This window comes from Orycteropus afer, unplaced genomic scaffold, assembly GCF_000298275.1.
Source record: "Orycteropus afer afer isolate SDZICR_OR568_19922 unplaced genomic scaffold, OryAfe1.0 scaffold00411, whole genome shotgun sequence".
NCBI lineage: Eukaryota > Metazoa > Chordata > Mammalia > Tubulidentata > Orycteropodidae > Orycteropus > Orycteropus afer.
Genome location: NW_006921998.1, coordinates 2,667,449 through 2,691,174, shown reverse-complemented (window position 1 = coordinate 2,691,174; position 23,726 = coordinate 2,667,449).

The following is a 23,726-nucleotide window of genomic DNA, read 5'->3' as shown; positions in this document are numbered from 1 at the left end:
TTCTCAATGTTGTCCCCAGTTTCTCATGATCCACAAAATCAAATGCCTTTGCATAGTCAATAAAACACAAGTAAACATCTTTCTGGTATTCTTTGCCTTGAGCCAAGATCTATCTGACAACAGCTATGATATTCTTTGTTCCACATCCTCTTCTGAATACTGCTTGCACCTCTGGAAGTTCTCTGTCAATATACTGCTGCAACCATTTTTGAATTATTTTCAGTAAGATCTTGCTTGCATGTGATATCAATGATATTGTTCTATAATTTCAACATTCTGTGGGATCACCTTTCTTTGGAATGGGTTCAAATATGGATCTCTTCCAGTCAGTTGTCCAGGTAGCTCTCTTCTAAATCTCTTGGCATAATCAAATGAATGCCTCCAGTGTGGCATTTCTTTGTTGAAATATCTTAATGGGTATTCCATCAAATCCTGGAGCCTTGTTCTTTGCCAATTCCTTCATTGGAGCTTTGACTTTCTCCTTGAATACCACTGATTCTAGATCATATGCCACCTCCTGAAATGGATGAAGATCGACCAGTTCTTTTTGGTACAGTGACTCTGTGTATTCTTTCCATCTTCTTTTGATGGTCTCTGCATCATTCAATATTTTGCCCTTATAATCTTTCAATATTGCAACTTGAGGCTTCAATTTTTTCCTCAATTCTTTCAGCTTGAGAAATGCTGTGCATGTTCTTCCCTTTTGGTTTTCTAATTCCAGGTCTTTGCACATTTCATTGTAGTAATTGGTTTTGTCTGCTCAAGCTGCTCTTTGAAATCTTTGGTTCAATTCTTTTATCTTGTAATTTCTTCCATTTGCTTTAGCTACTCTCTGTTTAGGGGCCAGTTTCAAAGTCTCTTCTGTCATCCATTTTCGTTTTCTCTTCTTTTGTTGTCTTTTTAGTGACCTCTTGCTTTTTTCATGCATGATGCTCTTGATGTCATCCCACAATTCTTCTGGTTTTTGGTCACTGGTGTTCAATGTATAAAATCTATCCATTAGATGATCTCTAAATCTAGGAAGGATATAGTCTAGATCATATTTTGGCTCTCGTGGACTTCTTTAAATTGTCTTTAACTTCAAGTTGAACTTGCATATAAGCAGTTGATGGTCTGTTCCACAATTAGCTCCTGGCTTTGTTTTGGCTGAAGAGATGGAGCTTCTCCTCCCCTCTTGCCACAGATGTAGTCAATCTTATTTCTGTGTGTTCCATCTGGTGAAGTCCACGTGTACAGCCTCCGTTTGTGTTGTTGAAAAAAGGTGTTTGCAATGAACAAGTCATTGGTCTTGCAAAATTCTACCATGTCAGTTCCAGCATTATTTCTGTCACCAAGGCCAAATTTTCCAACTACTGGTGATTCTTCTTTGTTTCCAACTTTTGCATTCCAGTCACCAGTGATAATTAACACATCCTGATTGCATGTTCGGTCAATTTCAGACTGCAGACGTTGATGAAAATCTTCAATTTCCTCATCTTTGGCTTTGGTGGTTGGTGCATAAATTTGAATATTACTTGTATTAACGGGTTCCTTGTGGGCATATGGATATTATCCTATCACTGACAGCATTACTTCAGGACAGATCTTGAAACATCCTTTGTGATGATGAATGCCATGCCATTCTTCTTTAAATTGTTGTTCCTGGCATCGTAGATCATATGGTTGTCTGATTAAAAATGGCCAAAACCAGTCAATTTCAGCTCACTAATGCTGAGGATATCAATCTTTATGTGTTTCATTTCATTTTTGACAACTTCCAATTTTCCTAGATTCAAACTTCATACATTCCATGTTCTGATTATTAATGCATGTTTGCCATTGTTTCTCCTCAATTTGAGTGGTGCCACGTCTGCCAATGGAGGTCTTGAAAGCTTTACCTTATCCATATGAGTAAGGCTAATTTTACTCTGATAATGCAGCACTTGCCCAGTCTTACTTTGAGAGCTTTCTAAGCTAAGTGACTCATCTTCCTCCTCTATATTGGACAACGTTTCTGGACTATTCACCTCAATATAAAGAACACAAAAAATCATCACAACTTGTCCAATAAACAGCTTCACAGTGGATGGAGAAATGATTGAAGTTGTCGAGGATTTCGTATTACTTGCTTCTACAATGAACACCAATGGAAGCAGCAGTCAAGAAATCACAAGATGCATTATGTTGTGCAAATCTGTTGCAAAAGACCTGTTTCAAGTGAAGACTTTTCCTTGAAGACTAAGATGTGCCCAACCCAAACCATCATATTTTCAATCATCTCTCATGCATGTGAGAGCTGGACAATGAATAAGGAAGACTGAAGAAGAGTTGATGCTTTTAAGTTGTAGTGTTGGAGAATAATGCTAAGACTACTGTGGTCTGCTAAAAGGACTGACAAGTCTGTCCTGGAGGAAGTACAGCGAGAATGCTCCTTGTAAGCGAGAACAGCCAGACTTTGTCTCACCTACTTTGGCCATGTTGCCAGAAGGAACCATTCCCTGGACAAGGTTCTCATGCTCAGTAAAGTGGAGGGTCAATGAAGAAGGAGAAGACCCTCAATGAGTTGGATAGACACAGTGGCTGCAATGATGGCCAAAGGTATAGCCAAGATCATGAGGCTGGCACAAGACTTGGCAGTGTTTTGTTCTGCTGTGCATAGGGTCGCTATTTGTTGGAGACAACTCTATGGCAGCTATCAACAACAATAACCAAAGTTTCTACATGCAACAGATTCATACAATAGTATCTATTGAAAATACATCAGGACGATTACTTCTTTTGTATTCTTTTTCTTTTGTTTTCTCATTTATTCTTCTCATCAACTACTCAGGGAGTAACAAGTTCAGCTTGAGTTCATTTTTATGTGATAAGCAGAAAAAGTATGGCTTCTTTGTTCTCTGATTTCCCTCTTCCATTCTCTACCAAAAATTGGGTATATTCCATAGCCTGTCATTGGGAAACAATCTTTTTCAATGTAAGAATTATGAATTACGCCCCCTTCTTTGATCTTGGGCCAAAATTTTATATTCCAGTCTAAATATTACCCATGTTATAATTCAATTTCTTTTTTCTCCTTTTGTGTTTTCTCTATGGCTTAGAACTGGGGTGGGGGGAGGTTTCCATGGCACAAGGGAACCACCCATTATAGACATCTGTTACAATGCTACTTGAAGACTTTTCTTCTAACTTCAGAGGATGTTCCCAAGAGAGCTTGAAGCAGGTAAGAAAAGTAAGTATATAGCCTCTGGGGTGTGTCTCTAGCTACAGATCCATCTAAGAGCTCAAGAACTGAACTTGCATAAGTGATAAGACTTTGCTGAGAGCTATGTGAACAGGCTGGGGCAAAAGTCAATAAAATATGGTTTGCTGTTATTAATGATCCATAAATAGGCAAATAGGTCATTCTTGAGGAAATGCAAGTTACATTTAGTCAGAAGAGAGCTGGGAGCTGAACTCATGGCAGATATTCTGAGCTGGTCTCTCCCCTCAGCATGAGTAAATTGTTATTTGAAGAGGGAAGCACTGTGCAAAGAGGCCTAGAGGTCTTTGGGCAAGAGAACAGGCTTTGGAGACAGAAATATCTGAGTTCAAATAACATGGCTGCTATTAATGGCTATGTGATTAGAAGCAAATTGCTTAACTTCTCTAAGATTCACTTTCCTGAGGAGAATTTCAGCTACATCATCACTCCTGGCCCTTTCTGATCAGGCTGGTAAACGCAATAAAGGCACACAACTTGGCATTGCAATTTTAGGAAGTTATATTAAATAAGAAATCTAATATATTAGAATTTTCATTTTGATTCTCTTAGGAATTAGGTATTACTGAATAAAAGGATGGAGTTCTGGGAAAACAGTAGAAAAATCCTGAGAGTAGTTTGTATTTGAATCTCCACTGAACTGCTTTAAAATTATGTGACCGTGATTAACATATAAACTCTCTGAAACTCACTTATCTCATTCATAACATGGGGCAAATAACGTCCAGATTAAAATCTTAAATTTTATGATATAGCCTAATCCCAGCAACTCATTACAAATAACTTTGTGTACCTTGAACCTTAGTTTCTACTTCTGTACAAATAAGATAAAAATATCTGAAAGCATCATCTAGTTATAATGTTTGGCAGAACCAAGAATAAAGATTTTTCTTTTCTGCAAGTGATTTAATCTGGTTTACCCAGTGGGAAAGCACTAAAGGCTATCATTTTGTTTTCCTTAGTTGAAGCTATTAACTATAATTGCTTTTGTTAATAATACTTTGCTTATTATATAATCAAAGCTCAATTTTGTACTCAAACCCTGGGGCCAGTTTGCAGAGGCATAATTTATAAATGGGTGAAAAACAATTAATAACAACTAGAAAAACCATTAATGATCTTATCAGCAAAATACTCTGTAATATCCAGTTGCAAAATCACGTATAACACACAAAAAAGATCACTTGGCCTCAATTAGAGTTGCAGGCTTTCCCAACAGTAACCAAATATAGAGTATTTCAATAGCATGAAAATAATGCACCTGAGTGCATTCTCCTGGGCTTAAGAAGAGATGTTTCCATTAATCTTCCGAAGGTCAGGTGCATCCTATTACATTTCCTGTGTGGTGTTAGCCTTCACAAAAAGAAATAACAATGACTAAAAGAGAAAAGATTCCATCATCTCCTCACTTGTTCACTGTGGCCAGCAAAGTAATATATGATCAGGCTCCTACCTCCCTGTCATATCAATGGCCATCTTGCTCCTCAAATGCTCTCTTAACTCCAGACCATAACTGTAGTCCTGAAACAAGCCTTAATATGTCGTGTCTGCTGGTTGTTGTTAGGTTCTGTTGAGTGAAATTTAACTCACAGCAGCCCTGTATACAACAGAAAGAAACATGCCCTGTCCTGTGCCAGCCTTACAATCCTTGCTGTTCTTAGAACACTTTATTTGCACTCCATTTTTCCTGGTATAACTCTACTGTGGATTCCTGCTTCTTGTCTTCAGATATTAGATATGTGATACCTTTCCTGATCCCCCTCTAATGCTGCTTTCAAAATCCCCTGTCACTCTATCACCATCTCTGTCTGAAATGAACATATTGATTGATTTACTCATAGAATGTCATGTTTTTCTTGTTCAGTGATATATGCTCAGCATCTCCATGAGGGCCAGAATGACAGCGTGCATGTCTGTAATAAATACTTGCTGAATGAATGGTGTAGTCAATGAATCAGTTAAATCTTCAGAGATATTGAGACATAGCAAAGAATCATGTCCTCGTGTCTTTTCTGTCTAGAGACTCTTTCTCCTGTCCGACCACACCCCATCCTTCTTTCCTTTTCCTCTCATGCATAGTTTACTTGCTAAAATAAAACTCTACTTAGCTATAAGTCACTTTGGGCATTTGTGAGTTTTGTTCACAATATATTCACAGGACTAGGTTGTTCTCTGGTAGCATAGTGCCTTGACTGCTAACTAGAAGGCTGGTTGTTCAAACCCACTAGCCACTCCTCAGAAGGAAGGTTGGGCAATCTACTTCCGTAGTGATACTGCCTCAGAAACCAACGAGGGGTTGCTATGAGTCAGGTCCGACTGGATGGCAAATAACAACAACAGGTGGTGCTCAATGTGTCTTTGTCACTGTGTTAGTTACCTAGTGCCGTTGTGACAGAAATACTACAAATGGGTGACTTTAAAGAATTGAACTTTATTTTTTCACAGTTCAGGAAGCTGGAAGTTTGAAATCAGGCCATGGACTTAGGCAGGGATCTTCCCTTGTTTACTTCAGCTTTTAGTATCTGGCAGCCATATTTGGCTTCCTTGGGCTTCTTGATGACTCTGTCTCCATCATCTGTTTCCCTCTCCCACTTGTATGTTTCTCTGTGTCTCTTTTACTCTTCTTATAACTCAGAAGTGATTAGGTTTAGGACCCATCCTACAATGTTATGGCTTAATTAACATAAAAAAACTTCTTATTTCCATACAGAGTTACATTTATAGATGTGAATGTTAGAATTTCAGTGCATATTTTAGGGGGCCAAAGTTCAATCCACAACAATTATCAAATAAAAACAAATCAAAGGAATAAATACTTTCTACTTTTTTCCTGAATGATGTTGAATCAGTTCAACTCTCTAACTTCATTTTTTATCATAAGGTACAATTTGAAAATACTAACTTCCACATCAAAGATTATGAAGGTGCTTCAGGACCAGGCAATGTTTTGTTCTGTTTGCACAGGGTTTCTGTGAGCCTGAAACAACTCAAGGGCACTTAACAAAAACATTTGCCACCATGTGGGATTGTTGTGAAGATTGGATAAGGCAATGCTTGCCAAGTGAGAGTAAGCTTTCAATAAGTGATTAGTAAGTTTTTCTCAATACAATATTCTCAACTTGTATTTAAAATGTAAATACTAGCTTTATTCTGCTTGAATAATTTTTACCCTATTGTAATTGCAGGGAGCTCTGGTAGCATAGTGCCTAAGGCACTTGACTGCTAACCAGAAGGCTGGCAGTTCAAATCCACCAGCCACTCCTTGGAAGGAAGATGGGGCAGTCTACTTCCATAGTGATACCACCTCGGAAACCCAAGGAGGGGTTGCTGTGAGTTGGGTCCAACTCGACAGCACATAACAACAACAAAAACAATTGCAATTGCGTGGCCTCTCCTGTAATACACCATGCAACACGTGCCTCCCCTGCTTTCAATGGGGTACAATCTTCTCCCACCTGTATTTAATTGTAATCTGAAGTCTAGGCAACCTCAGTCCATAGAGGTACAATTTGCTTCTCAAGACCCAGGACATCCCCCACACAGCTAAGGCATCTTCCTAATAAAGGAGATTCTTTATTATTTATTATTTTTATTTATTTATTTATTATTTATTTTTATTATTATTTTTTTAATTCCTTAATTTATATCATTATCACATACAATTTTCTCTTTGATGAAACTCTGAATGAGTTTTATCAAATACCTTGTTGGAGAAAATGGCATTTACTTGTATACTTGCTGTTGTCATAAATCCAGATGAAGAACAAACATTCAGAAATAAGATCTAGAATGAGAAAATGTTCCATATTCACAATATCAATATAAATAATTCACACTGAACTTTTTTGGGACAGGCAAATCATCCGTCAATGGCCTCAGTGATTTCCTCAAGATTTTTCTGACCTTTCTGCATGGGGCTAACCTCTAATTATGCTTTAAACTTGAGGTTAAGTTTCATTCCCTTTATGGAAACATCTAACTCTCAACTAAGAAAAGCAATACCTTCTTTTATATACCTAGAACTGTTTATGAATTCACACATTTGGAAAATCTTTTTCCCCCAGACTTATGTTTCCTGGGCTGTCTTTTAGATATTAGCTGTAATCAATGTGGTAGTTAAAGTTGCCAACGTGACTAGCCTATGGTTTTGAGTGGTTGGGCAGCTGGATGTAGTTATTCCCCATGATTAGATTGTAATAACCTCCCTGGTGGGATCTTCTGTGAGCAGCTAAGGAATTGTCTTCAGGGTGTGGCCTGTTTCCAGTATTTATGGGGAAACTTTGAGAAAAGTCTCCAGCTTTTGGTACATCTGGACTCTGCCTTTTGCCTACTCTTTGCCTGCTGTGTTGCCTGCCAATCTTGGGATTGTATCATTTTACCTGTGCATCATTAGTTCATCAGCCTTAGCAACCAGCAGATGCATGAGTCAGAAAAAGCCCCAGCTCCAGTGGGCCTTGTATAGCAAGCAGAGTTGAGGCTGAAGGTCAAGGGTTCTTCACCCAGCCCCTGTTGTTGTTGTTAGGTGGTGTCAAGTCATTTCCAACTCATAGCGACCCCATGCACAGCAGAAGGAAACACCACCGATCCCACACCAGCTCCATGATCCTTGCTGTGCTTGAGCCCATTGTCGCAGCCACCTAGCCCCTGGCATTTTGAACTCAGACTTCTAGCCTCCTAATCTCAAAAAGAATAAATTCCTGTGTTAAGGTCATCCACTTGTGGTATTTCTGCTATAGCAGCACTAGAGAACCAAGACCACAGTAACAAATTATTGTTGAGGTGATTCTGTCCCATGACCATACATGACCATTATTGTAGAAATGTTCTCCATAGGTTTTCAGTGGCTGACTTTCTGGAAGTAGATCGCCAAACCTTTTTTCTGAAGTGCCTCTGGGTGACTTGAATCTTCAGCCTTTTGTAACCAAAAGCAGCCGAATGAGTTCATCATTTGCACCCCTCAGGAACTACAGATATCATTTCTACAGCAGTGAAAAAGCTAATTAATAAATAAAACAGAAAAGGTATGTTTTCATCTTCAGTAATATTGCATTTCATGAGGGAAAAAGACACTAAAGTAGAAAGATAAGTAAAATAAAAAATCTGTTATATAGTTTCTGAGGAATATCATAAAACCAGATAGGGGGACAAGTGATATACAGGGAAGATGCAATTTTATGTAGAGTGGCCTGGACATTCAAACTGATCAAGAGGGCTTTGTAGTAAAGTCCAGAAGGAAATGAGCCCTGCACAAACCTAGCTTATCACTGACCTCACTGTTGTAACATCATTTATTCATACTCTTTTTCCACTGTGTCAATTAATGAAAGTACCTCAAAGCAAAGAGCCACAGCTACTCTTAATTACATACCCAGAGCTTTGCCCAGAGCAGGGGATGTACTATAAACTCAGGACATATTTGTGGATTCCATAGCTCATCTACTGATCCTAATCAGGCTACCCTCAAGGGAACAGATCTTGTTTTACATTGATATGTTTTCCAGATATGTGAGGTGTCTTCCTCTATCATCTTCTTTATACACAATTCTGGATTCCTTCTCACTGGGTTACAATTACCTTATTGGTTTTCTTATCCAGAAAAGAACTAAGGGGCAAAGGAATCAGAGATGGCAATCTATAAGAGAATACTAAAATGTACCTGGAAATGTAACTCAACAGAGAAAATGCATGTGCAATGCCTTCTCTTTATGTTTTGGAAGGTTCAATTTAACAAGCTCTACGGAGGTGGGGGTGAGACCCTCAAGGGACATGTTCCTTAATTTTTTATTATCATTGCAATACCTTGAAAAGAGAAGGAACGGGTCTAGCTATTTTTGGGTTTGTTTTGCTCAAAAGGCTGTTCAGAAGAGACATGACAATCAGTGGTTCTTTTTCATCCTTCCTGCAAATGAAGGACACTATACTACCAGCCACCACCTGACTTTCCCAAATAAATTTTGAGCAAAAATGTTTAAAAAGTGTTGGATTAAGGGTGTGCAAGAATAATACTAGCATGTTCAAAGACAAAACCTGCCTCCACCTTTTCTATTGATATTGCTCAGATCTGAATCATTGCTTAATAAATCACTTCAGATGAGCAAAGCCTCTTGGACTGTACCCTTTATTACTTAAAGCAACCAGTACAGCTACATGAATATGTATATGTATATGTATATGTATATGTATGTATGTATATATATATATATGTATGTGTGTGTGTGTGTGTGTGTGTGTGTATATATATATATATATATATGAAAAAAAAAAAAATTCAACTGCTTTTCAGTTGATCCCAACTCATAGTGACCCCTCCTTACCCCTCCTTAGGTTTTCAAGGTGGTTGTTGTTCTTGTTGTTATGTGCTGTCAAGTCATCGTCAACCTTCCTTGGGTTTCTGAGGCAGTATCTCTACGGAAATAGATCTCTATGGAAGTAGATTGTCTGGTCTTCCTTCCGAGGAGTGGCTGGTGGGTTTGAACTGCCAGACTTCTTAACAGTCAAATACCTTATGCACTATGCCACCAGAGCTCCTATATATAGGAAGAAAGGTTGAATGAACACATATATATATATTTCTTCCTTAGAACCAAGTTCCTCTACTGCCATGAGTGGATTTAGAGGCATTTCCTGGTCCTTTTCCAAATGTTTCACAGAAGTTTGTATGCTGTGTGAACATGATTAAGTATTGCCAAAAAAAATTTATTAACTTACCATAAATATGTGGAAGTAGTATCCAGTAGTTAAAAAAAAAAAAAAGAGAGAGAGAAAACTTAAGAAGTCAACTTTCACTAGTTTGTTTCATAAGGGTATACTGTAACCCTGCTGGTTATGCATATTTTAATAGGCATTTGTAGATGTGGGAAAATACAGGAAAGAGAGTCTAGAGGCTTCTTTTGAAGAAGGTACAGGATATGACCAAGTGAAATTTATCAACTTCTGGTAATCCTGGTTAAATAAATTAAATATTCTGAACCTCAGAATCTTCACTTGTAAAATGGATATTATACTAATTACAACATAGGAAAGAAAATATGTGAAAATCTTGTATACTTTCTAGTTGATAAAAGAAGGCTCAATAACAATTTTCAAAGAATAGTTTTATGGTTACAGAGATCAAAGCCACCATAAGTAGATATAATAAGAATAAATGAAGAGACATTCACAAAGACATTTAAGATAACATAAACTTTTAAGACATTAAGTATGCCCCAGAGAGTGACACTCAGAATGTGGTGGGCACAGTGAGTATCAGCTTGTTAAATGTGATGAACTAAGAGCTGCTATAAAGGGAAGTCATCTTCAGACAAATACTAAAAATTGTGAAGATAAATGATTTTGTGTTCAAATCTGAGCAATGTCAAAACTTGAAAATATATATTTAAGTAATAATACATTGAACATTGTAAATGGTCTGTGTTAGGCAGAAACATGGCTGGCCAGGTGGGTGAATGATTAAGCTGGAGGGAATATGTTGTTGTTGTTGTTATGTGCCATCGAGTCAAACCCGACTCATAGCGACCCCTCCTTGGGTTTCCGAGGCAGTATCACTACGGAAGTAGGATTGTCGAACCTTCCTTCTGAGGCGTGGCTAGTGGGTTTGAACCGCCAGCCGTCTGGTTAGCAGGCAAGTGTCTTAGCCACTATGCTACCAGAGCTCCCGGAGGGAATATAAGAACCAGTCAAGTAAGGAAGCGCCTGACCAGAGCCCATACCAAACCCCAGCACGTAACTCTTACTTAAGAAAGACCCAGCACCTGACTCTTACTCACAAAAGCCCCCAACCATTTCCTGCCCACTATGTTAATGAAGTGCTTCAGCTCTACTTCCTGCCCCCATGCTAGTAGGGTGCTTTAATCTTATTGGTTCCTGTAACACATACCCTGCTCTCAATCCCGTCCGCTGAGGAACAGGAAAAGTAACACTATAAAAAACCTTTCTTTCACCTGGGCACAACTTCTTGGGTCCCTCTCAGGGACCCATGAACCTTGCCTGGGTCCCTCTTGGGGACCTGTGAACCTTGCCTGGGGGAGCAGAATAAAGCTTTCCTTGCTCTACCTTCTGTGTCTCTTCCCTTCCTTATCATGACCTTACATCTGGTGCCGAAACCTGGGAAGGGGAAGTGGGGTGCAAGTAATCTCTGATGGAAAGGAGTGCTGCACCCCCCCTTGTCCCTCTCCTCCTCCTATCTTACAGACCAGGAACCTCCAGCCACCATCATCCAACACCGGTGAGTTTCCCATTCTGGTTAGTTTCCCATCCTGGGCACCTAACCCCCAAGTCCCGGTTCCTATTCTGGAGTCTCTGTCCCTTTCATTCTGGAAATTGCTGGCGCTGCATCAGAGACTCCCCCGGTCCAAAGACAGAGGCATCCTAGGGACACCTTGGATTCCCTGTCTTTCCACGGCATAGCTGTTCCAGACTGAAGATTGCAGTGGAGATGTCCACTGTTTTCTTCTAGTCTCTGGTTCCGAGATTCTGCCAAAAGTGGCTGGGACGGTGGTCCTTTGACAGAATCTTTCCCTCGGGGCTTAAGGTATCATGGGTAACCAGAACTCCAAACCAGACCCAACTACTCCACTGGGGTGTCTCTTACTCAATCTTGGCGCCCTGGGGCTGGCTCAGGACTTACGTCCCAAACACCTAATTTTCTATTGCACTACTGTTTGACCCCAATATCCACTAGATAATAATTCTCTGTGGCCTGAGCAAGGAATTTTCAACTTTAACATTCTCACTGATCTCAATAATTTCTGTCACCGCACAGGCAAATGGCCGGAGGTCCCCTACGTCCATGCTTTCTTTCACCTGTGTTGCTGTCCCTCTCTCTGCTCTACTTGCAATACCACCCAAATTCTCTTAGCTCATGAGACTCCTGTTCCAAGCCCCTCTAAAGACTTCTCAACTCCTCTTACTTTCCCCGAACCAATTTCTTCCTTTTCTGACCCTCCCGAATCTCTTTCATCTCTACCTCATAGACCACCCCCTTATCCAGAACATACACTTCTATCTGCACCCCCAGTTAACTCTACTACATCCTCTTTGTCACCTCCACCTACATCCTCATCAACATATCCAGACACCACTTCCTCTTTGTCCCCTTTACCCTCCCCAGTAAGCAGGCACACCAGTTCTCAACAACCTCTTCTTTGTCCCCTATGCGAAGTGACTGGCTCAGAAGGTGCTGTCTGTGTCCATGTTCCTTTTTCCCTCACTGATTTATCCCAGATTGAGAAACACCTAGGTTCCTTTTCCAACCACCCCACCACGTACGTTAAAGAATTTCATTATCTTTCACAAACCTATGACCTAACCTGGCAGGATATTTATGTTATTCTTTCTTCCACTTTAAACTCAGACGGAAGGGAATGGGTTCTTGAGGCTGCTCAGGAACATGCCAATCAAACTCATTTAACTGATGCCAGTGAGTCCAGAAGCTGTTCCTGGGCAGGACCCTGGATGGGAATACCAACTAGATACCCAATCTGGGTGGAGGGCTGTTCGCAGGGACAAAATGCTCCAGTGCCTCCTAGTGGGCCTACAGGCTACTTCACATAAAGCTGTTAATTTTGATAAAGCTGCAAGAGATTACTCAACTCTCTAATGAAAACCCTGCAGCTTTTCTTAAATCACCTCACCGAAGCCCTTACACAATATACTCACTTAGACCCAACCTCCCCGGCAGGAGCTACTGTTTTAGCTACTCACTTTATAACCCAGTCTGCTCCAGATACTAGAAAAAAAAACTGAAAAACACAGAGGAGGGTTCCCAGACTCCCATTCAAAACCTGGTGAATATGGTCTTTAAAGTCTTTAACATCCGGGAGAACAGGCTGAGGCAGATAGGGAATCCCTTGCCAGAAGGCTAATTTACAGGCCCAAGCTTTAGTGGTAGCCCTAAGGCCAGCACCTACTTGAACAGCCAGAAGCAACCTCCCAACAGGAGCCTGTTTTAAATGTGGAGAGGAAGGCCACTGGGCCAACCTTTGTCCACATCCATGACAACCTTCTAGACCTTGTCCGGCGTATGGTAAGAAGGGACATTGGAAGAGTGATAGTCCCTTGGTGCCAAGACAAGAAGGGCCAGTCCCTCCAATCCCTGACCCACGTTGACTGCTCTGGGTCTGGCAGCTGATGACTGAAGGAAGCCTGACTCGGTGATTCCAATCACTCTCGCTGAGCCCAGGTAACACTCAAGGTAGTGGGTAAGTTGACGTCCTTCTTGGTCGATACGGAGGCTACTTTTCTGTCTTACCTTCCTTCCCGGGACAATTATACCCCTCCCTGGTCTCAATGATGGGAATTGGCGGGTGCCCCTCCAGACCTCAGGTAATAGGCCCTGTCACATGTCTCATAGACAACAGAAATATGACACACTCAATTTTAGTGATACCTACCTGTCCCACCCCAATTTTAGGAAGAGACCTTCTTTTAAAATTAGGGGTCACCCTACACTGGACACAGGACCCCTCAACAACACTTTTATTATCACTAATCTCTACTCCAACATCCACACCGAACCCTCCTTTACCTCCTGATTTAGTGGATCCCATTGTGTGGGACATTTCTACTCCTACTGTTGCTACCCACCATTCACCTGTTATCATTCATTTAAAAGACCCCTCATATTTTCCCTCTAGACCCCAATTTCCCATCTCCCTGACACATAGGCAAGGACTGAAAACTCTTATTCAACACCTCTTATCTAAAGGTCTTTTAATTCCTACACATTCACCCTATAATACTCCCATCCTGCCGGTAAGGAAATCTGACGTCTCATACCACTTCGTCCAAGATTTGTGCCTTATTAAATGAAGCTGTAATAACTCTACACGCTGCTGTTGCTAACCTTTATACACTACTTTCTCACATCCCACTGTCTACTACTTACTTCTCTGTACTAGATCTTAAAGATGCCCTGTTTACCATTCCACTTGATCCAACTTGTTATCAGACAGAAATTACAATACCCAAATCAGTAGCTTCTAATTGGTTCCCCTACACCTGTTTTACATACAACCAATCCTCTGCAGGTTGTAAATATCTCCCTTCCACCTATGGTAGATACTATTACTGGTCATGTAGGAGACATAATGCCTTTGAAAGTGCCAAGTCTAAATATTTCTTTAAGAGCGAGGGACATGGATCTGGAACATGTTTTAGTAAAGACAGTAACCTGTAGCTCCACATTCGTGACCCTTGGGACACCAGATGGGTGTCAGGGGTCGAGGGCAAACTGTATACTTCAAGTTCTAACTCTCTACCTTCAAGAACCATCTATATAGCACGGGAATACATTGCAACCCTCCACACTTCCATACATATCTCCACCAGCATATTCCAAGCAGAACAGACTTTACAGGAACAAATCCTGGGAACTCTCAAAATAGTTCCAGTTTCTTCCTGGATACAGATCATTCAGCACACTCTATCCTTCCTCAATTATTCCCATGCCTTACCCAATATTTCGTACTGTTTCTTTTGTGCTTCACTTCAATGACCTTTACTTGCAGCTGAACCCATTAATTGCACTCAACCATCACATACGCCCACACTTAAACCCCTCCTGCACACCCCCCACTACAAGTGCCTCTTTGGGAACCCAAAATCCTTAACCAGACACATCTTCCCAAGTTTGTTTTTTCAGCAACAACACCTTATCTACACCCTTGAGGCACAGTTTCTGGTCACTAAACATCTCTTATGTCCTACACATCTGCAACACCCAGCACTCACTTTTGGTGTAATGGAACTTTAACTAAATGTTTAAACTCCACCACTCCAAGCCCCTGCTTTCCAGTAACAATAGTACCCCAAATCACTTTATATAGGGAATCTGAACTTTTCTGGTTACTACCTGAAACAAGGACCAGAAGAGCTGCTCTTCTACCTATCGTGGTAGGCCTCAGTTTAACCTCTGCTTTTGCAGCAGGAGGAATAGCAGGTGGAGCCTTGGGGCATAGTATAGTATCAGCCCGAGATTTCCAAACTCGTCTGGAAGTAGCACTTGGAACCACTGCAGATTCCCTGGCCTCCCTCCAGTGACAACTAACCTCTTTAACCCAAACTACTTTACAGAATCAGAGAGCCTTGGACCTATTAATGGCGGAAAAAAGGTGGAACTTGCCTCTTTCTTAAAGAAGAATGCTGATATTATATCAACGAATCCGGTCTGGTGGAACAAAATGTCAATACATTGACTCGACTGAGTGAGGAACTAAGTAATAGACATCGAACGAGAACCTCACCATTTGAATGGCTCCAATGACCACTAACAGCCTGGTTATTACCCCTTATAGGACCTCTTGTACTAATAAGTCTCTTTTTTTCTTTTTGCCCCTTGCCTCTTTAAATTCCTCCAAAACCAGCTCAAAGAAATGTCCAGAGTTACTGTCAATCAACTACTTCTACACCCATACACTTGCCTACCAATCAACCCAATTCCCACTAACACCAGCCTTTAAACCCCACTTTGACCCTGCTCAGCAGGAAGCAGCCAGAACAATCATTTCACCCTTTATCAACAAAAAAGGCTGAAATGTTAGGCAGAAACACGGTTGGCCAGGCACATGAATGATTAAGCCGGAGAGAATTATAAGAACTGGTCAAGCAAGGAAGCGCTTGACCAGAGCCCATACCAAACCCCAGCACGTAACCCTTACTTATGAAAGACCCCAGCACCTGACTCTTACTCATGAAAGCCCCCAGCCATTTCCTGCCCACTATGTTAGTGAAGTGCTTCAGCTCTACTTCCTGCCCCAATGCTAATAGGGTGCTTTAACCTTATTGGTTTCTGTAACACATACCCTGCTCTCAATCCGGTCCGCTGAGGAACAGGAAAAGTAACACTATAAAAACCCTTTCTTTCACCTGGGCAGCGCTACTTCTCAGGCCCCTCTCAGGGACCCATGAACCTTTCCCAGGGGCACAGAATAAAGCTTTCCTTGTTCTACTTTCTGTGTCCCTTCCCTTCCTTATCATGACCTTACAGTCTGTTGTTGGATCCTGCAGTGTAGTAAATTACCTGGTATGGCTTTTCTAGCCAGAAGTCTTTGTAAACTCCGGTGGAATTGGCCATGAGCAACCAAGTAGTTCCTAATTGTTAGTTATCCACCTGGAGCATTTCTGTTGGGAGCAGCACAAAGTAATTTTCTGGTAAATTTACTCTCTCTCAGGTGTATGAAATTCTGATAGTGGGATTAGTTAGTTTAGCCACTCTGCCAAGCTCAAAAGTATGCCTCCTAGAGGCAGAAGGGGTCTCTCTGACTGCTGGCTGAGGAAGATGTGCTGCTGAGAAAAAGGCACTCCTGAGAGACATGCATTACTGAGAAAGAGATACTGAGAGACATGCATTGCTAAGAGACACTGAGAGAAATGCACTGCTAGGAGAGAGACTGTTGGCTGTGAGACAGTGGGCTGAGAGAGATTGAGCATTGTTTCTGAATTTGAATCATAGCCTGGTGCTTCTCTAATAAACCCCACAAACTGTGAGTTCTGAGTGGCCACTGCAGCAAATGATCAAACCCAGCAGAGAGGTGGTGGGTGCTGTGGGAGGAACAGTTGTGTCAGGGTTGGTGAAAAGGCTGGAGGGAGGTGACATGTTTGGCCTTGCAGAAATAGGCCTTGGGCTACTTATGGTGATTCTGTCTTCCTCTTGTGGGGTTAGAGGAGGTCAAAAGATGCAAATCCCCTGTCCCTTTGGCAGATGCCATCAAGTTAGTTCTGACTCACAGCAACCCGTGCACAATACATAGAAATACTGCCAGGTCCTTTACCATCTTCACAGTTGTTTCTGTGTTTGAGCCTATTTTTGCAGCCACCATGTCAACCTGTCTCCTTAAGGTTCTTCCTCTTTTTTGCTGACCCTCTACTTTACCAAGTAATGATGTCCTCCTCAAGGACTAGTCCCTCCTGATAACATGTCTGATGTAAGTGGGACAAAGCCTTACTATCTTCACTTATAAGAAGTATTGTGGCTGCACTTCTTCCAAGACAGACTTTGTTGTTTTTCTTGAAGTTCATGGTATGTTCAATATTCTTCACCAATCTTAAGTGCTTTTAATTTGCTAAGTTTAAATTCTATGTGTAAGTCCTAGGTGCTTATAATTTGATGATATGCAACTAAAGTAGATTTTATTTTTAGCACACCTACTATTTCTTGTAATTTGTATACTGGGCAAAGAATCTGAGAAGTTGGAGTATATGAAGAATGTGGCATCGAGATGGGAGGAAGATTCCTTAACAACTTGAGATATACAAAAGACAAAACCTTGCTTGCTGAAAGTGAACATGACTTGAAGCATTTATTGATGAAGATTGGGGACTACATCATTTGGTATGGATTACACCTCAACATAGGAGCTCTGGTGGTGTAGTGCCTAAGGTATTTGACTGCTAACCAGAAGGCTAGTGGTTCAAATTCACCAGCCACTCCTTAGAAGGAAGGTTGGGCAATCTACTTCTGATACTGCCTCGGAAACCCAAGGAGTTGTCACTATGAGTCGGATCCGACTCGAAGGCAGTGCATTGTTGTTGCATTGTTACACCTCAACATTAAAAAAAAAAAAAAATCCTTACAGTGGACTGATAAGCACATATTGATAAATGGAAAAAAGATTGATGTTGTCAGGGATTTCATTTTACTTGTACCTACAATCATCAACTATGGAAGCAGCAGTCAAGAAATCAAAAAAATAGTGGCCAAGAAACATATGAAGAAATGCTCATGATCATTAGCTGTTAGAGAGATGCAAATCAAAACAACAATGAGATACCATCTTGCTCCAGCACTAGTAGCAAAGTTCAACAAGACAGAAAATAACAAATGCTGGAGAGGATGTGGAGAGATTGGGACTCTCATACACTGCTGGTGGGACTGTAAAATGGTACAACCATTGTGGAAAGCAGTATGGCGATTCCTTCAAAAGTTGGAATTAAAAATAACATTTGACCAACCCATACCATTACTAGGTATATACCCTAAAGAAGTGAGAACCATGATAAGAACAGATAAATGCACACCCATGTTCATTGCAGCACTATTTACAATAGACAAAAGATGAAAACAACTTAGATGCCCATCAACTGAGGAATGGATAACCAAATTATGGTACATACACACAATGGAATACTATGCAACACTAAAGAATAATGTAGAATCTGCAAAACACCACATAACATGGATGAACTTGGAGGACATTGTGCTGAGTGAAATAAGTCAATCACAAAAGGACAGATATAGTATTAGTCCATTATTGTAAAAGTTAAGGAAAGGTTTATCTATAGAAGGAAATTTTCTTTGTTGGTTACCAGGAGTGGGAGGGGATGGTAGGGAATGCTGTTAGATAGAGATAAGTATTGATTTGGGTGAAAAGAAGAGCAATGTACCAAATATGAGTGACCAATATGGCGGCACTGAGGATGAGAAAGACATAGAGATGTACATGGGAGGTGCAGACAACAAATATGAACCCTTTTTGTGTACACAGTACTGCATTGTCAGTGAAGGCAAGCATGGGTATATGGGTGGGTAGATGGGTGGACAGGCTGAACGATTAGGAATGTCTATGAAATGGGGAGTGTATCCAAGAACATATATTGAGTTGGCAGACAATGGTCCTATAAGTTTCTGTGAATGATCAGAATACTCAGGTGTATAGTAGAGCTGAGCAGGGACATGGCTTGGTCACCACACGCTACCCAGAGGGACCAAGTTGTTGAACCTGTGGGCTTGGGACCATAGTTGCAGAGGACATCAAGCTCAATAGGCATAACATACTATATAAAACATTGTTCCACCTCTTACTTTGGCGAGTAGTGACTGGGATCTTAAAAGATAGCAAGCTGCCATCTACATGCAACAGTGGGTCCCTCCTCATCCAGAGCAAAGAAAAATGAAGAAAACCAAAGTTCATGGAAACAATTAGTCTTAGCGACTGGTACACCATCTGATCTGCAGCCTATACGACTATGAGACCAGAAGAACTAGATGGTGCCCGGCTATCACTGTCATCCACTTGGAAGGGAGATCCTTGATAGAGAGGGAGAACAATGTGGAACAAAACTCAAAATCATTTGGAGCAAAAAAAGGGGGGGGGCAGGTTTGCTGGTCCAATAGAGCCTGGTGGAACCACTGAGATTATGGCCCCTAGCTTCCCTTCAGATCAGGAATTGAACCCTCACTTGTGGTTTCCAGCCAAACAAAAAACAAGCATATGAGTTGAACATTTACCTCAAGTAGATACACTCCTTGGAGAGAACAATCATGGGAGAAAGAAGGGCTGCTTATGCACAGGGAGACAGCTCAGGGGGCAGGAGTCCATGGAGGGATGGACACAGGAAAGAGGTAATTATGGGGAGGAAGTGGGAGGGGAGCTGTTGCATTGTGGTAAACTATGGTCAATGTCATGAGACAAAGTATATGTGAACCACTATATGGAAAGTGAATTTGTTCTGTAAACCTTCACCCAAATCACAATTAAAAAAAAAAAAAAAGAAAGAAAATCAGATAACTCATGCATTGGGCAAATCAGTTGCAAAAGACTTATTTAATATGTTTAAGAGTGTAGCTGTCACTTTGAAGACTAGTGTGCGCCTGACCCAAGCTATGGTATTCTTAATATCCACATATGCATATGAAAGCTGGACAATGAGTGAAGAAAGCAACAGAAGAATTGATGTATTTGAATTGTAGTGTAGGGGAAGAATTCTGAAAATACCTTGGATTGCCGAAAGAATGAACAAATCTGTCTTAAAAGAAGTACAGCTGGAATTCTCTTTAGAAGTGAGAATGGCCAGACTTCATCTCATGTAATTTGGTCATGTCGTCTCTTCTGACATGTGCCTGGAGAAGCCTATCACACTTGGTAAAGTGGATGGTCAGCAAAAAGGGGAAAACTGTGGATGAGATGGATTGACACTGTGGCTGCAGCAATGGACTCGACTTAGCAAATGTTGTGGGCGTGGTGCAGTACTGAGCAGTCCTTTGTTCTGTTGTACACAGAGTCACTATGAGTTGACAATACCTGACAACAACCACAACACAACTGTGTCTTGAATGCATACTATTTATCGAATGTATCATGGGCTGCTAGAACTAACAAATCCGTCTTGGAGGAAATACAGTTGTAATGCTTTCTTGAAGTGAGGATGGTGAGAGGTTGTCTCTGGTACTTTGGGCATGCTATCCCAGGGGACCAGTCACTGGAGCAGCACTTCATGTTTGGTAAACTAGATGGTCATCAAAAAAGAGGAAGACCCAGAAAGGGAAGGATTCACGCAGTGACTGCAACAATTGGTTTAATCATAGCAACAATTATGAGGGTGGCTCAGGACAAGGCAGGCAGTGTTTTATTCTGTTGTGCATGGGCTCACTATGAGTCAAAACTGACTTAGTGGCATTAACAACTACTACTACTTCTTGGACTTTCAAGATTATTATTAATTTTTTAAATATTTGTATTATGGAGGCAGGACCCTTGTGGTGTAGTGGTTAAGCATTTGGCTGCCAACCAAAAGATGTATTGTTTCAATCCAGTAGCTGCTCCATGGGGAAAAGATGTGGCAATGTGTTTCTGTCAAGGCTACAGCTTTGGAAACCCCATGGGGAGCAGGTCTACCCTTTCCTACAGTGTCAGGAACGACTCAAAGGTGATGAGCTTGGTTTTTGATTTATTACAGATGCAATGGAATGCTGTTGAGAGAATGCTATATTGGGAACTCAGGCACAGAGATCCCAGGCTTCAATCTGTGCATAATAGCACTTAGACCATCAGCAAATGATCTCAAATTCTTCGGCCTTGTTCTCTTATTCTGTAATTTGAAGGTTTGGACTGAATAGTTACATTTTCTTCCATGATTGAATGTTTACTAACATGGAAGCAAGCCCATAGGTCTTGCCTCATCTTTCTTTTGGTCATTTTAGTTTTAATGTTGCATCATATTAAAAGGTTCCAGCACCAAGAAATCATGTGTGAATCGAAATTGAGATCTTGCCTAAAGCCATGATCTGTGTTCCTTGGATGGACCCAGAGTGAACTGAGCCCACCAATTCCTTCCCGTGCACTGTCAAATGTGGAGAATCTTGCTCGCGAGAGAAATGTAACCCAGGATATCAAGTTTCAAATACTGTGCAGAATGAAGGAAAGTCCTCAAAGCTGGTATGAAAACACAAAACATGTTTGTTTACGTTGCTCAGGTTTGTATGGGATCCCAAAACATATTTTGCAAATGTGATGGTATTTGTCTTTCTGAAGTTGGCACCCTTTGCATATGTTTGTTTGGGAAGTTAATAGTATCACATATGCTTCTGACAGTGACATATCAGCAAACTGCTCTTATATAGCATCAGAGGCACATCTAACACACCACAGCTGAGATCTGACTCAAGCTGAAGCCCCAAGTGACCAAAAACCAAACAATTATTTATTTATTTATTTATGTAGTTGTAATGTGTTTGCTTCCTAATGACCCACAGCCTTCAACTTACACTTGGCAGGATGACAAAAACTTTTTTTTTTTTTTTTTAATGCTCCAGACTCCAACAGGGTAAGGAACACTCTAGGAGTCTAGTTGTGGGTGACCAAAATACAATTTCGAACATCAGCAGCCTTTGATCAGGGCAGTGTGCTTACTTTTAATTATTTCCAGAGTACTTTTTTGAAAATGTGTTAGATTATATATCATACACAATGAGAACTGATGTCCAAAGTCACTCACTGCCTTAATTCTTGGCTCAGAGTGAAGTTATGCTTATTTCAGTTACATTAGGAAGCTAAGCTTCTGGCCAAGCAATGTAAAGGTGACTTCAGTTACTATGTCTTTTCACCCATACCTGAAATAACAAGGAGTGAGCAGAGACATCATTTAGGAAAATGTGAGGTATTTGATTGCTGGCTATTTTTCTCCCATTGCACCAACTTTAGGAGCTCTGGTAGCGTAGTGCCTAAAGCATTTGACTGCTAACCAGAAGGCTGGCAGTTCAAATCTATCAGCCACTCCTCAAAAGGAAGTTGGGGCAATCTAGTTCAGTAGTGATACCACCTCAGAAACCCAAGGAGGGGTCACTATGAGTCGGGTCCAGCCCGTAACAACAACAACAGCAGGCACCAACTTTAATCAAAGCATTTTTTCTCTCCTTCTTTACGGATATTAGTGGATTCAGTTTTGAGCCCTGGAAAGCTTTCCCTTAACAAGCTTGAGCAGGTGGAGGATGAATAGCATCAAGGAAAGCTTCGTTAGAAGCAGATATATGCCAAAATGTTTCAATATCTCTGGATGTGAATCCAGTACACCCTGAGACAGTAAGTGAAGAGCTGGAGTGAGTGAGAGGAAGTTTCCGTTGGGCACCAGTGCTTAACTCCATTTGATTATATCACTTCCAGATTGTAAAGCAATACAACTGTAGGTAAAATTTAGAAGCAAGTATTTACACAGCATGACAAGGATTGAGATAGAACATATACTGCAGGCTCTGGAAACTAGAAAGAATACCTAACCTAAACCTGGAAGGGTAAAGTTAGTTAAGCTGCACATAGATCAAAAATTATGTATCTAGATGTCCAAGGGCATAGTGCCTAAGGCACTTGACTGCTAACCAGAAGGCTGGTGGTTCAAACACACCAGCCACTCCTTGGAAGGAAGGTTGGGCAATCCTACTTCTGTAGTGATACTGCCTCGGAAACCCAAGGAGGGGTCACTATGAGTCGGGGCCGACTCAATCACACATAACAACAAATAATAAAGATGTCCAAGGATGGCTAGTATGACTGCCATTTGCCAGCCCTCGTTCGCACCTCTAACCTTGATTCCTGCTATTCTGCTGCTAGCACTCTGGGTTCCAGTAAATAATTCGCACAGAGGCTGCTATGTTATCCAGTACTTGATGCTCAACACATGCCTTTTCCTTTGCTAGGAAGTCAGCCTCTTTCACCCTTCACTTTAGCTTCAAAAACTCAGCACAAATGCTTTCTGGGTCACTTAACTACACACACAAAATTGATTAATGATAATAAACACTGCCATTGAGTCACTTCTGACTCATAGTGACCCTGTAGGACAGAGTAGAACTCCCCCCAGGGGGTTTCCAAGGCTGTAAATCTTTATGGAAGCAGACTGCCTCATCTTTCTCCTGCGGAACAGCTAGTAGGTTCTAAACACCCACGTTTTGATTAGCAACCAAGTAACTTAAAGTCCCACAGATAAAGTGAAGTGTGGCCCTCTCCTGTGTTCTCACAGTATCTAGTGGAAGTGCATGTTGTTAGAGTGACCAGCTGTCCTGGTTGACCTGAGACTACCAGGTTTAGCCCTGAAAACCCCAGACCACCAATGCAAACCATTATCATGGTATGTGGTCACTCTGTCTCATCCACCAATTGTGAGCTGAGTGAAATCAGAGAATAGGTCTAACTTATCTTTGTAGCCATACATTTAGTGCAATGCTGAAAAATGGTGTATTTCTTTTCCCAGCATGAAAAATGAATCATTGGCTGGGGAA